Genomic DNA, 15315 nt, shown 5'->3' on the forward strand with positions numbered 1-15315 from the left:
CAAATAAAAAATAATTGCCTGGGGATCCCTGGGTGGCGCAGCGGTTTGGCGCCTGCCTTTGGCCCAGGGCGCGATCCTGGAGACCCGGGATCGAATCCCATATCAGGCTCCCGGTGCATGGAGCCTGCTTCTCCCTCTGCCTGTGTCTCTGCCTCTCTCTCTCTCTCTGTGACTATCATAAATAAATAAAAAAAAAAAAATTTAAAAAAAAAAAAAAAAAAAAAAAAAAAAAAAAAAAAAAAAATAATTGCCTGAATTTAGCCTGTAGGTCGCAATTTTTACAACGTCTGGTCTAAAACATTTGTTTGATTTTTGGAATAAAGTAAGTGAGCTAATGAAATGAGGACAAAATGGGCATTTCCTACAAATGCCTGAGAAGCAAAAACAGGGAGAACAGGGACGCCCGGGTGGCTCAGCGGTTGAGCGTCTGCCTGTGGCTCAGGTCGTGATCCTGGGACCCGGGATCGAGTCCTGCATCGGGCTCCTTGGGAGGGGCCTGCTTCTCCCTCTGCCTGTGTCTCTGCCTCTCTGTGTGTCTCTCATGAATAAATAAATGAATCTTTAAAAAAAAAAAAAAAGCAGGGAGAACAGAAATCCAAGATTTCACGTGCAGGCGAAAGCCGGGATGTGCGCATACCCAGGGTGGGGGGGCTGTGGGCAGCGGGGGTTCTCGGGGGAACGGGCGTCCGCGCGTCTCTAAGCACAGGCGGGAGGCCCTGCTCAGGTCCGCGCGGAGCTGAAGTCCGCGAGAGAGGTTTCCAGCAGGTGCCCGGCCGCTCGCCGGACAGTGCTCCCAACCTGGCCGTGGCCGCTGGCGAGCTGCAGGCGGAGGCCGGAGGGGGGGAGGGCGGGGGTGGGGGCACGGGCTGTTTCTCAGATGCCCGCCGCCCGCGCAGCGGCTCTAAGGTGCGTCCAGCGCTCCGGGCTCTTCACTGTTGTCATTAGTTCTTGCAAATGGAACGGATGCACCGTGGCCTGTCGCGCTGTGGCCTGGGTTTGCACATCCTGCCCGATGCCCGGAGCGTCTCCCCGCGCCGCTGGGTCCTGTGTGTCCCGCGTGTCCCCGCTGCCCTCTGTCCCCATGGGCCTCTCCGGCTGACCTGCAGTGGCATGTGATCGCCTCTCCTGTGCCGTCACGTGGCTGCCACGGGCCTCCTCTTCTTCCTTCATCGTCATGAATGAAATGCTTGACTTCCTGTGGGTCTGCCCATCTTCCCTTCCGGGGGCGGGTGCCTCTTGGCAGTCCTTCCTCGGCCTGGGGCACTAGGGTGCTGCCCCGCGTGTCCTTGAGGCTGCGAGTCGGCTCCCCCGTGGAGGCCTCCCGTGGCTCTGGAGCTCACTGTGCGCTGAGAGGGACGGAGCCCGGGACACCTTGGTCCCCAGGGGCAGTGCCAGGTGTCGCATGGCAGGTCCTCAGTGCGTGCCCAGGCGCTCTCCGTTGGGTTCCCTGGCCCTCTGCTCGCCCTACAGCCCCTGCTCCCTGCTCATCCTCCTTGCGGGGTCGTGGGAGCCCCTGGCGGTTCCTGCTCTTTGCTTCCCCCTGTCGTGTTACCGTGGGCTTCCAGTGGCTCTTGAAAAACTGTCAGGATTTTGGCTGAAATGGCACTGACTGTAGACCAGCTGGGGGACTCCACCCTCCCCATCCCGTCTTCCCGCTGTGAACACGGCCCGTGTCTGCAGCAGTGCAGGTGGTCGGCGGCGGCCCGTGAGGCTGTCTCACAGTCCGCGGTTAAAGTCCCTCCCACGGGCACAGGTTAGGTCTGTTGCTCTCGTAGGTGGCGTTTTTAAATTTTATTTTTTTATTAAACATCTCTTCTAACTCCTTGTTGGCGTTGAGCACAAATGCATTTGATTTTGGGTGTTGCCGTGATACCCGGTCACCTTAGCAATCTCCGTTTCCTGTTGTTTATTTGTAGATGTTTAGGATTTTCTTCTCTCTCTTTTTAAAGATTTACTTATTAATTTAAGAGAGAAAGAGAGTGTGAGCAGGGGGAGGGGCCGAGGGAGAGAAAGTCTCCAGCAGATGCGTGCTGAGCTCGGAGCCCGATGCAGGGCTCGATCCCACAACCTGAGATCCTGACCTGAGCCAAAACCAAGATTCAGATGCCCAACTGACTGAGCCACCAGGTGCCCCCACTCTTTCTTTTTCCTTTTAGAGTTTTCTGTGCAGCCATCCCTATCATGCGGGAAAGGGATGGCTTTGTTTGTTCCTTATGACTTCTTGTTTCACGGCCGGGCCGGGGCCTTCAGGATGGCGTTAAATGGAAGTGCGACAGGGTGTCCTGGTTTTGTTCCTGATTTTAGGGAAACACTGCTATTTCCCCTTCCAGTGTTGGTATAACAGCTAAGCAGTTCCAAATCTTGGTTCCTTTTTTTTTTTTTTTTTTTTTAAGAGAGGAAGAAAATCCTCAAACGGGCTCCCCCTGAGTGCAGAGCCTGACATGGGGCTCCATCCATGACCTGAGATCATGGCCTGAGCCAAATCCAAGAGTTGGACGCTTAACTGAGCCACCCAAGTGTCCCCCGCCCCAAATGTTAGTTCTGAGTCCTCCTCCTGTTACTGTCCTTGGGATCAGAGGAGGCAGGACCTCTGGAAAATAGAGATGCAAGGTTCCTGTGCACCGGCCACCAGGGGGGCGTGAACCTGAAGCCCCAGGCAGGTGCTGGGCCACCCGCCAGGGGCAGGGTTGGAGCACAGGAGCGCCGTGGTGGGTGTGAAGGGGCGCCCGCGGGGGAGACTGAGTGGCAGGACCTGCCCCTGAGGCCGTTCACTCCTGGGTGCCCGTCAGGACCCACGTGCTGCGGGTCCAGCAGCTCTGTCCTAAGGCACAAGCCCTGGGATTGCTTTCAGTGTCTTCAAGGAAAATGAAGAGGGGACCCCGGCATATTCATGCGGTGAAGAGAATGAAGCCGTCCCATGTGCAGGCACGCGTGTGTGACTTACAACGTGTCGAGCAAAGGGAGGGAGGCCTGAGGGGTGTGTCTGCTGGTGGAAGCGGCCTACACGGCGCGGCCATGGGAGGGGGCTTCCCGCAGGGCAGGGGGCGTGCAGGGCTCCCAGGGGGCACTGCGGCAGCATCTTCCTCGAGCCCCATGTCGGTTGCACGGGGGTGTGTGGTGTGTAAAAGCTTGAGCTGCACACTTGTGATGTGTGCACTGTTCCGTGCGTGTATCATATGGAAATTGAAAGTTTTGAAGAAGAGTCAAAAAGAAAATTCTAGAGACAGGCGGCAGGCAAAGGAATGCAGCAGATACATCATCAGTGAACCGAGTAGCCTGAGCAGGGTGCCAAGCGCCTGTCCCCCTGGGACCCTGGCCCCGGAGGGGAGGGACCCGCCTGCAGACCGTCCAGGGGCTCGTGCGGTGTGCGGCCCAGAGACCCTTGTCTGTCCAACAGAGGAAAGCAGCCACCTCTAGGCCCGGGGTCTCAGGAGAGAAAATGGGGGCCGCAGACTCGTCTGGACACATGGTGCTTCCAGGGCCCATCGAGACAGCGCCACCGCGAGGGGGCCGGCAGCTGAGCCACGTGCCCGCGGTGCTGGCAGGAAGGTGGCACTCGGCTGTGACGGTGTTGAGGGCCACCGGCCCGTGCGACTGATGTGAGAGGGAGCAGGGCCCGGGGATGCCGAGGTGCTGCTGGCCCCAGCGAGGAGAGACACGGGCTGGACGTCCCACATCCCCGAGTGGGGCACACGCTGCCCTGGAGCCTCGGGGAGGGAGGGGGCTCCCCACAGTCACACGACCAGGGTGACCAGGGCGTTGCTGCACTCCTGGGGCACACGCTCCAGGGACCCTTTGCCGGTGTGAGGTGACCTGGGCGGCGTCAGGCACGGGGATACCGTGGGGCCCGTCTCTGGGGGACTGGCTGGCTAAGCCCGGAGAGGCCACGGGCCTGCACACTGTGCACCCCGGGAAGGAGGCAGCCTTCCTACCCCCTAGGGAGGGCTCCCCGGGTTCAGAGCGACGTCCACGGGTCGGGGGAGGGGGTGAGAACGCCTCTGAAGCTCTTGCGTTGGATGCTGCTGACACATAGGGAGGGGCTCGAGGTAACGGCCCCCTGCGTAGGGCTGGGGTGCCGTGCGGGGGGCACCGACATTGAGGTGCCTCTGCAGACGACGTCTCCCATTCCAGTGACGTTACAGAAACAGAGAAGGCTTATTTTTCTGTAGATGGGCCCTTTCTGGTTAAGAGCGTTGTCTTGTTTCTAAGCATATCTGCTGAAGATGTTTCACGAGGGCCGTTTCTGCACGTATTGGGCGGATCACAGACGTCTCTGTTTCTCCGTTGGCTCCGTGAAGTACGTGCGTACTTTGCCGCCCGGAAGTACCCCAGTGGCCGCGGTGCATTATCTGTGCTCCGTGACTGTGGCTGGCGTGTAGCGTGTTGGGATTGTCTGCCCCCGTGTTCCAAAGTGGGTTTGGTTTGTGATCGTCCTCGATCACGTCCCGTCCTCGCCTGGTCTGGTGTCTGGGTTACGCCAGCCTCCTGACGTGAGTCGGATGGCGTTGCCGCGTGGGAGAGCTCGGGACCGAGACCCCGTGCGTCCTGGCCTCTGTGTGCCCGTGATTCCATCCTGGCTGTGTCTGTAGGAGCAGCAGGTCCGTCAGGTTCTCCAGGGCCGTCTGCATGCGGTTCGGGGCGTTCTTCTGGGCACTCATCTGCGTGTGCCAGCTGTTGCTGCGTAACAGGTGACACCGACACGCAGCATCTCCCCGTTGGCGTGGTCCAGGGGTTGCGGGCGCGGCGTTGCTGGGTCCTCAGGCCCGGGGCTCTCCTGGGCCACCAACATGGTGCCACCCGCGGCTGCCGTCTTACCGGGAGGGGTTGTCGTCAGGATTCGGGTCCTTGCCAGTGGTTGTCCTGAGGGCGTCCTCACGTGGCAGCTCACACGGAGGAGCGCGTCAATGCAAGTCCGGGGTCAGGAGGCCTCACCCAGACGGGGCCCTCCGTGGCTCTTGTCCCTGCAAGGGGACCGTGGGGTCACCCTGGGGCTCTCCACTGCGTTGTTTGCTTCATAGCATCCTCTATTTCTGGGTGCAAAGGTCATAATACAGTCTTAGTTTTCAAATCTGTACTCTGACATCAACTTCCCTTTTTCATTCTGAAAATTGTTTTTGCTTTTCTGGTTCCTTGACTTATCTCAGCAGAGGTTTTTCTCTGTGACTTTGTTACTGTTCACGCAGAGCCGGCGTTCAGTCGGCTTCTCTGCCTTCCTCGCCGCCGTCCTGGCCGTGCTCCTTGGGTTTACCCCGGCGTTCTCTTTCTGGACTACTGAGTTGACTCGTTATTTTTTATACTTCTTTTTTTTTATTTTTTTAAATTTTTATTTATTTATGATAGTCACAGAGAGAGAAAGAGAGAGAGGCAGAGACACAGGCAGAGGGAGAAGCAGGCTCCATGCACCGGGAGCCCGATGTGGGATTCGATCCCGGGTCTCCAGGATCGCACCCTGGGCCAAAGGCAGGTGCCAAACCGCTGCGCCACCCAGGGATCCCTTTTTTTTCTTTTTAAAGATTTTATTTATTTATTCATGAAAGACACAGAGAAAGGCAGAGACCCAGGCAGAGGGAGAAGCGGGCTCCCTGCAGGGAGGCCGATGTGGGACTCGATCCCAGGACCCTGGGGTCACCCTCTGAGCCAAAGGCAGATGCTCAGCGGCCGAGCCCCCCAGGTGCCCCTTTCTTACTTTTTCTAAGCACAGCTCCTTAATTCTCCGACTATTTCTGTCAGCAGAGTCCCAGGCTCCCGTCCCGGCTCTGCGGGGCTGCGTGCTGTCCAGTGGGAACACCCTTCCACTGCCGTTCTGGTTCTCCTGGGACCCAGGAGTGAGGCCTTCTGACTTCCTAAACGTGTGGCGATTTTAGGGGACAGTTCTCTTACTGACTTCAGCTCACGCGCCTCTTGGGCAGAGGCAGCTTTCGAGACTCAGTCCTGTGACGTCGCGGTGCCCTGGCCGACGCGCTGGCCTTCCGTGCCCGCCTCACTCTGGCACCGCCGGGGGCTGCCTTCCTGCCCAGCCCGCTTCCTGGAGGCCGAGGTTGTGTCTTCGTAATTCCGGGGAGCTCAGGGCGTCGGTTTGTTGAGTGCTGCTTGACTCGATTGCGCCGTCCCCCAGCCTCTGAACCCTCGATCGTGCTTCTCCCGTTTCCGTCACTTTGTGCCGCATCCCGGGCGGATCCTTCAGGCCCCGGCCCGGCGTCTCCCGGCCTCCCCGGTCCGCTGTGTGGGCAGCTCATGAAACTTGTCATTGCGCTGGTTCCTCTGTTCGTTTCTAAAAGTTCCCTTTGACGAGGGGCCCGGTCGTCCCCGACTGGCTGGTCGAGCCTCCGACTCTTGGTTTCGGCTCAGGTCACGAGCTCGGGGTCGTGGGATCAAGCCCTGCGTAGGGCTCCGCGCTCAGTGGGGAGTCGGCTGCAGAGTCCCTCTCCCTCCACCCCTCACCCCCCCACCAGCTCGTGTGCCCGGGCGCACGCTCTCTGTCGTGCAAATAAATAAATCTCTTAAAAGAACAAAATCCTCTTCGGTTCCTTCCCAATCTGCTGCTCCTCTTGCTGAGTATTCTGTTCCTTGCATGGATTTCACTGTCCTCTGTGATCTCCAAACTCTTCCTACACAGCCCTGACAATATCAAAATAATAGTGACGGCAATCACAATAATACCAAAGTCTGCCTTTCTCCAGGGTTGGCTTCCACGCCTAGTCCCGCTCTCTCTTGCTCCCAGAACCCAGCCTCTCGTGTGCTGTGTAAATTTGGATCGTGGGCTTATGTCCAGGTGAGCTCTGTCTGCAGGTGCCCGGGGAGGTGCCTCCCCGAAGAGGCTGGCTTCTGCCGGGAGCCCTGGGGCGGGGCTGATACAGGACCGTGTTAGGTTAATTTTTCTTTTACTCGTAAGATTTATTTGTTAATAGAGAGTAGAGGGAGGAGGGCAGAGGGGGACGGACAACCCCAAGCCGACTCTCCGTGGAGCATGGGGCCCAGTGCACGGCGTGATCCCACAACCCCGAGACCGTGACCTGAACCAAAGCCAAGAGTGGGACGCTCGACCAGCCAAGCCCCCCGGGTGCCCCGGGTTGGTTTCCCAGATTCCAACGGCGGCTCATAAAGACGTCGCTGACTAAGGACAAGGTCTGCTGACGGTGGACGGGGAGGGACCGTCACGTCACAGGCTTAGGTCTGCCCGCACGACCAAGGTCACCTGGGAAGATGAACACGCCCCGGTGGGTCTGAGCCCAGAAGACCCTCTGTCCCCAGCACATCCCCGCCAAGTGCTGGGGCGCCTTGGGAGGTCCCCGGGGACCTCGGCTGCCCAACTTCCCACCCTCCATCCCACTGGGGCGTGTCTGCTGTTTTGGAATCCGCCAGGTCACCACGCGATCCGTGGGGTCCCGGGGACGGTTGGTAGCCGAGGAGCTGCTCTTCGCGCACTGCGTGGTGCCCGTGGGAACAGCAGGATCTTTCCACGACGCCACATCTTAGTGCGTTGTCCGTCACCGTGTCGCTTTCGGAGCTAGAAGCCACGTGCAGAGGGAGGACCGGCTTGTGGAAGGCGGTGGTCCTCAGGGTGTGTCGGAGGCGTCTTCACGCAGTGCCCCCCGCCCCCCGCTCCGGCCCCCGGCCCCCACCCGCACTTGGCCTCTCAGGCGGGAGGGCGGCTCGTCTCCCGTACGTCCTGCGGCGCCCGCACCCTTCCTCCGCCTCCCTCAGGCCCTGCCGGGGTCCCTGTCGTCCCTGTCCCTCCCCGCCACAGCCACTGTCCTGTGGAGCCTCTGCTTCCGACCCCCACCCCCTCCTTCAGGCAGGCCGCCCCCCACCGGCCCTGCGGTGACCCCCCCCCCCCAGTCGCCCACATCCTCTTCCCCCCACTACACCTGCTCTTTGGCTTCGCGCCAGGCCTCATACACCTTCGTCTGGAACACTCTTTCCCTCTTTGCCTGGGGAATTTGTATGCATCCTCCAGCCGTGAGAGGGAAGCCTCCTGCATCCCGAGTGTGAGTGACGACGTGCACACACGTGCATTTAACACGCCCCACACACCTTGCCTACGTTTTCGGGGCCTGCTTTCTTTGGCTCACGTTGTACTGCTGACCTTTGCCACTTGCCCTTGTCAATGGGTCCAGACGGCGAGGGTCAGCCCTGACCGCTGGGTACACAGCAGGCACATGCCTCAGGAAGAGGGGTGCATGCGTCAGGCACCGCGCGTGTGTCGGAGAAGCCACGTGACGTGTGGTGGTGGCGGGTCGTTGCCGGGATGCTCCGGGCCCAGAGCTCCTGGAAAGTCACTCGGATTCAGGGGAAGGGACAGCAGAGTAGGGGCCAGGGCTGAGCCCCACACAGGCTGGTGGCAGCCGGGCCGCATGGACTGTCCCTGTTCCTCCCCGCAGGTGCACAGGGGCCCCACAGCGGAGCATGTCGCCGTGTCCCGGCGCGTCTCGGGGACACAGCAGGGGCTGGTGTGTTGGCCGTCCCACCCGCCCGCCACAGAACGGGGTGCGTGTGTGTCATCCCAGGGCAGCGTCCGTGTCGATGCCAACCTCTGATTTTCCTTGCTGCTGAATCATTTCGTGGCTCAGCACATCCGAGGGCAGCGCCTCGTGCGCCTCCAAGCCTCGGGCCTGGGAGCGGCAGGGGCCGCCTGCTGCCCGCCTCCCCGTGTGGCAGCTGCACGGTGCTGGGGGCAGGCCGGCCCCGTCCCTTGGTCCTGTGTTGTTCTGACGCTGCCTGTCGGGGCCGCGTGGACGCCGAACGTCTGGTGCTGCGCGTGCCCGGGGCCCCTGGGCCCGTTTGCGGTGTGGACGGCGACCCGCGTGGCCCAGCGGGGATGTTGCGGTCTCGTCACAGTTTTCCCTACGGCCGTGTGCGGGTGTGGACGGGCCCCTGTACGCCTGTGGCCTTTTGAAAATGAACCTTGAGATTTGCAATCACACGGATGGTAGGACAGGTTTACTTAACGATACAGATTATTTTTCACTTACTCTTCGTCCCCGCTCAGACTGCGGCGGGGCAGGGCGGCAGGAGGCTGTCGGTAGACAGAGGCGCAGGCTCCGGCCACGCGGACACGGGGACATGGCTCTTCCTTGACACCGGGTGACGAGTGACCGCGGAGCGCTGCCCACGCACAGCTGCGAAGATTGGTTCCGAGGCCGGTGGTCCGACTGCAGAGGGTACCCTCCTGGCAGGGCGGGGGTGCGGGCGCAGGGACGGACACAGAGGAGGGCCGAAGGAGGGAGGCTCCGCATACGGTGCGTTTACTGGTCTGCTGAGGGCTCCGGGAGCGCAGCGGTGCCTGAGGTCACACAAGCGTGTGTCACAGCTCTGGAGCCAGAAGCCGAAACCACGATGTCTGAGGGCTGGTTTCCTCTGGGGGCGGGAGGGGTTGTGTCCAGGCCTCTGCCCTTGGTTTGCCGACGACCGCCTTCCCCGTCTTGCCATGTGCTGCCTTTCCCAGGTATGTGTCTCGGTGTCCTTTTTGTTTTTTTTTTTTTTTTTTTTAAATAACGCCTGTCCTTAGGTTAGGGCCTACCCTGGTGACCTCATCTTAACACGCTGTGACTGCTCCGACCCTGCTTCCAGCTGAGGTCTCCTTCTGAGGCCCCGGGGGTGAGGGTGTCCTGTGTGACTCCGGGCGGGGAGGACGCAATTCCACCCGTAATGGTGAGCTGGCTTTATTTGCCAGCGGCTCTCATAAACCCCTGATTACTGATGGGATTGCGGTGGATTAGAAGGCAGCGAGGCGGCCGCGTGCAGTGGGTGTGTTCTTGCCAAGACCTGCTGTGCCAGGCACATGTTGGTGGTGGCGGGCTGTGGGTGGCCCAGCCTCGGAGTTCATGTGGGAGCATGATCTGGAAAAGCAGGCTTCCTTGTCCCTGAGCGGCGGGGTCAGTGCTGGTGGGTGGTGCCGGTGGTGGCCCTGGACCCTCCCGGGTCGGACGGGCTGCACCCTGAGCCCAGCAGTCTGCATGGGATCCCGCCTCTGTTCACCTCCTCTCGTCCCACCTCCAGCTGAGGTTGCCACAGAGAAGCTGCGTGCGTGACCACGAATCCCGGCATCACGGGGGACGTGGGCCCTGAGAAGTGGCGGGATGGCAGCCCGGCAACGCCCCGTTCTGCAGGGGTACGGGTGGTGGCCGGCGGCCGACGACAAGACCATTTTTAGGAAAAGAAGAAACTTGAAAAGGGAGCGATGATAATTACTCATCACTTATTCTTTGTCATTTATTATGCATTTATTTCAGAAAGAGATTGGTTTCCTCTTCTCCTTCCAAATTTTGTAGAAGGAAAAGAAAATTGGAAGTATTCAATAATTTTTATCTAATTTCTATTTTTTAACCTGTGATTATATTGTATCTCTAAGAATAAGTTGGCTTTTTTTTAAAAAATTAGGAAATACTTTAGGAAAAGAAAACACGTAAAATATTGACCCCCGCCCCCCCGCAGCTCCCGTCCGGTGGAGGAATTAATCATCATAGACACATTTGAAGTAAAAGAACGAGTGAAACTAAAAGCTTCTAAAATCCATGTAAATGGAAAAGAGAAGTGGGAGGAAAACGGTCCTGAGAGTGTGTCCTATCTGAGCTGGTGCTGCCCGAAGGCCGTGTGTCACGGGGACCACGTCTCATGGGGTCATGTCTCATGGGGGCCTTGCTTGAGGCGTGCCCACTCCGAATTCAGATCTGATTTCACTGTGAAAGGTGAGACTGACTCAACGCCTCCACTGGAAGGCTTAGTACAAAAAGAAAAAAAAAAAAAAGCAAAATGTCTCATTAATGTTCTTTTATATGGATTAGAAGTTGAAATAATATCTTGGATTTATTGGGTTCAATAAAATATTACTACATTATTTTTGCCTGTTTCTTGCGTTTTTAAATGTGGCTGCAGAGAATATAAAATTGAAGATGTGGCTTGCATCTGAGACCCACGTCACGTTCCCGCTAGAATGTGCTCGTCATGATTCCTAGCAGCTTCCCCGGGGAGGGGTGGTGGTGGTGTGGGACCCTGGGCACGCCCCTCGTCTCCGGAACCTGCAGCCCCAGGAGTGGGTGAGGTTGGCCTAGTGTGTCTCCACCCGCTGGACCCCGTGCCTCCTCAGGGGAAGTGCAGCTGGTACACATTAAATGCTTAGAACAGGATCTGGCAGATACCAACCACCAAGTATGTTTGATATTATTAATAATAAAACATTTTGCAGTAGCTCGTTTGCAGTATAGAAATGGATTTTTTAGCTTGTCCACGTCCAGAATTTGAAAAGGCTGTGTGTTCCAACGTGGGAGTGCTTGGGCCTGTCTATACGAGAAGACAGCGGACTGGCCCAGAAATACCGCCCTTGCTTGTGTCAGGTGCAGCCAAAAGAGGCAGGTGGGGTGGGAGCCGCATCCCTCCCGGGTGTTGCGTTGGGTCAGCAAGGCAGAGGGCATCTTCCTGGGCATATCTCGTAGGTGGCTGCCCTCCTGGAACGTTCTGTCTGTGTGGAAACCAAACGACACGGTGTTTGTGTCCAAGTGGAGTCAGGCTCTGACCCCAGAGCAGGTGTCTGGTGAAAGGTGCGTTACCAGACCCGCCATCTAAACCCCAACCGCACCTCCCACCCCTGTGACCACGGATACCCCTCGTTTCTGCAGCGGCCCCTGGGGAGTGAGCGGTAACGACCTGGAGGTCCACGGGGCCAGAGGGCCGTCGGGTTTCTCTGGCCACAGGTGTGCGGTGGTCCGGGCCACCTTGGGGCTGTGCCCTGGCTGGGCTGTGGAAGCTGCCACCTAGCTCATCCTGCCACCTCTGGCCTTGGGGACGGCAGGCTGGCCACCAGGCTGCATCCCCTGCCCAGCCCTGGATACAGGCCCTCTCGTGTGGGCCTGCGTGCCTGTGCCACGGGAGCAAACACCAAGTGGCCGTGGGGCCAGCTAGGGGCCGACACTGCCCTTAGGGCTGTGCCCCCACGGAGGCCCTGAAGGTGTGAAGAGCACCCGGGGCCTCCTCTGTTTCGCACGTAGCTATTTCAGGGGAGAAGCACCGAGTCGCTCTGGATTGGGAGGCTGTGACCCAGAGGAGGCGAACTCTTCCTCCCTCCGGGCTGGTGACTCGGTGGCGGGGGGCGCTCAGAGCAGCACCGGGGCCTCCTGGCCTCACCTGGCTGACGGCCCCAGGACGGGAAGGCCGGCAGACCCCAAGCACCTGTGCCTTCCGTCTAAGCGAGCCTGGGCGGCCACGTGGCCGTGTGGGCAGCCTGGAGCGTGGGCGCCCCGCAGCGCGCACTGTGCCCGCGGTCTCTCGGTCCGTGCCTGCCACCCCTTCCCGTCACCTCTGAAATCCAGTTCACCACCCGGCTTGATTTGCTCTTGCGAAGCTTGGCAGTCGCCCTGCGACAGGTTTTGTCTGATGGAGGCTTGGGCTCGCAGCAGAGCCGGGGTCGCCCTGGCCTGGTACCCGGGCCCGGCCCCGGGGTGCGGGGGACCCCGCGGGGGGCACCGGGCCGGAGCAGAGGCCCTCAGCCGCCGAGCGCCCGCAGACTCACCAGCTTCCCGCTCTGTGGGGGTCTCGGCTCTCGCGGGCCGCTGTCTGACGTCACTGATTTGGAGGGAGACGTGTCCTGTTCCGCAGCCCCGACGCCCTGGTCACCCGCCACCGTGCGTGTGCGGAGGTGGCGGTCCCCGGGCACGGAGGCTCGGCGGCACTGGACTCCTGCTGCAGTTGTTTGGGTTTCTGTATTTTCTTAAGCGTTTTGTCAATTATTCTTCCAGGACTTGGTCCTTTCAGCTACATTCAAAGTTCATTGCCTCAAAGCTGTTCATAAACCCCTCTTGTCTTAAAATCCTGCAGCATTTGCTTATTTTTCCCAACGTTATTCGTGTGTGTGTGTGTGTGTGTGTGCGCGTGCCTCTTGTCTCTCTTGTCAAACTGTCAGTTTTATCAGTCCTTTCAAAGAGTCAACTTTCTGGCTTTCTGTACAGTTTTTATTTCATGAATTTCTGCTTTTCGAATTATTTCTTTTTTCTTTAATTTACGTTTTGTTTCTGTAACCTCTAGAGTCATGTTTTATGTCATTTGTCTTCAACCTCTTAAAATTTTCTGCCGTACGCTTAGGTATAACCTTCGACACTGAACTGTTTTAGCTACAGCCTTTATGTGTTGTGATGGGAAGTCCTTTTGTCACTATTCCATTCAGTGGATTTTTAAATGTAATTTTTTTTTCACCGTTAATAGCTGTTTTGGATTTCTAAACCTGGCAATTTCACCAAATATCTTTCTGTAGCCTTTAAAAATTATTAACTTTTTAGCTTCAGTGAATTGTGGTCCAGGAATATGCTCTGCTCTGGCTGATGCTTGTCTTTGTTGAGACTTGCTTTATGACCCAGCATGTGGTCCAATTTGGGAAATGTTCTAAATGTCCTTGAAAAGATGGTGTTCTGCACTCGGTGGGGACAGTGTTTTGTGTCAGCTCGTAAAGTTTTGGATCATGTTATTCAAACCTTCTCTATCAGGTTGGCAAGCTACAGCCCATGGGCCAAATCTGATTTGCCACCTGTTTCTATAAATAGAATTTTATGGGATTCCCAGCTACGCTCATTTGTTTCCATGTCGTTCGTGGCTGTTTTGCATGAGGACAGAGTTGAGTAAGTGTGGTAGAGAGCACTTGGCCTGTACAGCATTTACTGTCTGGCCCTTTCCAGAACACGTGTGCCAACTCCCACATCCTTACTAGTTCCTTAGATGTCCCTGCTCTATCAGTTACGCAAAGAGGTCCATCAGAATCTCCAGTCACCACTGCGGATTTGTCTTACTCTTGCATGGACATCCGCTTGCTTTGTGTATTTAGGGGCTGTGTTATTAGTGATAATGGTTTCTAAATGGTTGTATCCTCCTTGCGGATGGAGCGTCTGCCACTCTGACGTGCTCTTCCCTCCAGTGATGTTCTGGGCTCCACCTCCTCTTTGAAATTCGCATGCGGAACCAGCCACTGTGGGCTAGCCTGAGCCTGCACATCTCCTTCTCTCGTGTCTAACCTGTCTGCCTCTTTTTATCTTCAGAAGTAGTACATGATTAAAGTTTCTTTCTTTCTTTATTTTTTAAAAAAATATTTTATTTATTCATGATGGGGCAGGGGGGCAGAGACACAGGCAGAGGGAGAAGCAGACTCCATGCAGGGATCCCGATGTGGGACTCGACCCCCAGTCTCCAGGATCATGCCCTGGGCCGAAGGCAGGTGCTAAACCACTGAGCCATCCAGGGATCCCCTAAGGTCTCTTTAAATTGAAATTTGACAATTTTTTTTTTAAGTCTGACAATTTTTTTTTTAACTGGAACCTTTAACCAGTTTCCTTTAAATGTAATTACTGACGAACTGAGTTTAAATCTGTCACTTTGTGGGCAGCCCGGGTGGCTCAGCGGTTTAGCGCCCCCTTTGGCCGAGGGCCTGATCCTGGAGACCTGGGATCGAGTCCCACGTCGGGCTCCCTGCGTGGAGACTGCTGCTCCCTCTGCCTGTGTCTCTGCCTCTCTGTGTGTGTGTGTCTCTCATGAAGAAATAAAATCTTTTTTTTTAAATCTGTCACTTTGTATTTTGCTAACTGCTTTATCTGTGCCGTGTTTCCCCTTCCTTCTCCTTTCTTGCTTCTTGCTTTTTTTTTTTTTTTTTTTTGGTGAGCATGAATCCTTTCATTTTTATACCCTCTAGCAGTTTGGACGTTATAGACTCTTCCTTTTTTTATTTTTTTATTTTTTAAAATTTTATTTATTTATTTATTTATTTATTTAGACTCTTCCTTTGATGGTTTTCCCAGAAATTACAACATTCATAATTGTCAGTGATCTAAAATTAACAAGTTCTTTACTCTTGGGGATGGTGCAGGGACCCGGCACGCCCCAATGCCACTTTCCAACACATGTGTTGTTGTGTGTTTACTTTTCTTTTTTTTTTTTAAGATTTTATTTATTTATTCATGAGAGACACAAAGAGAGAGAGAGGGGCAGAGAGACAGGCAGAGGGAGAAGCAGGCTCCATGCAGGGAGCCCGACAAGGGACTCGATCTCGGGTCTCCAGGATCAGGCCCTGGGCCAAAGGCAGTACTAAACCGCTGAGCCACCCCGGCTGCCCTGTGTTTACTTTTTTTTAACCTCACCAGGCATTGTGCTGCATTACTTTTGGTTTCAGACTTGTAAACGTGTTTGCCACTCTTTTTGCTTTTCGTTCTGTTTTGGATCTCCGATTTTCCATGTGACAGTACTTCTGCTTGAAGCATGCGTGTGTTAGAGATTCCCTTAGATTCTGCTGGTTGCAAACCCTTCCCATTTCTGTTTGTCTGAAAGGGTATTTGGCTTTCCCTG

General features: G+C 56.6%; 2 protein-coding genes across 5 annotated transcripts in view; one reads left to right on the forward strand and one right to left on the reverse strand.

The window, feature by feature from the left end:
• Window positions 1-15315, reverse strand: part of CSTB (cystatin B) — a 449713-nt gene that overhangs the window by 90108 nt on the left and 344290 nt on the right. Inside the window, exon 1 of one of the 3 annotated variants that reach the window (XM_049104611.1) lies at window positions 9267-9271. The exons of the other annotated variants lie outside the window; for them this stretch is intronic. The gene's annotated coding sequence lies outside the window, so the exon portion shown is untranslated. Of the gene's footprint in view, window positions 1-9266; window positions 9272-15315 lie in introns of those variants that run through there. 3 annotated transcript variants of the gene reach the window in all.
• The window catches only part of RRP1 (ribosomal RNA processing 1), a 132601-nt gene that overhangs the window by 75217 nt on the left and 42069 nt on the right, over window positions 1-15315 (forward strand). The gene's annotated exons all lie outside the window — the stretch shown is intronic.

Source organism: Canis lupus, chromosome 31, assembly GCF_003254725.2.
Source record: "Canis lupus dingo isolate Sandy chromosome 31, ASM325472v2, whole genome shotgun sequence".
Taxonomy (NCBI): domain Eukaryota; kingdom Metazoa; phylum Chordata; class Mammalia; order Carnivora; family Canidae; genus Canis; species Canis lupus.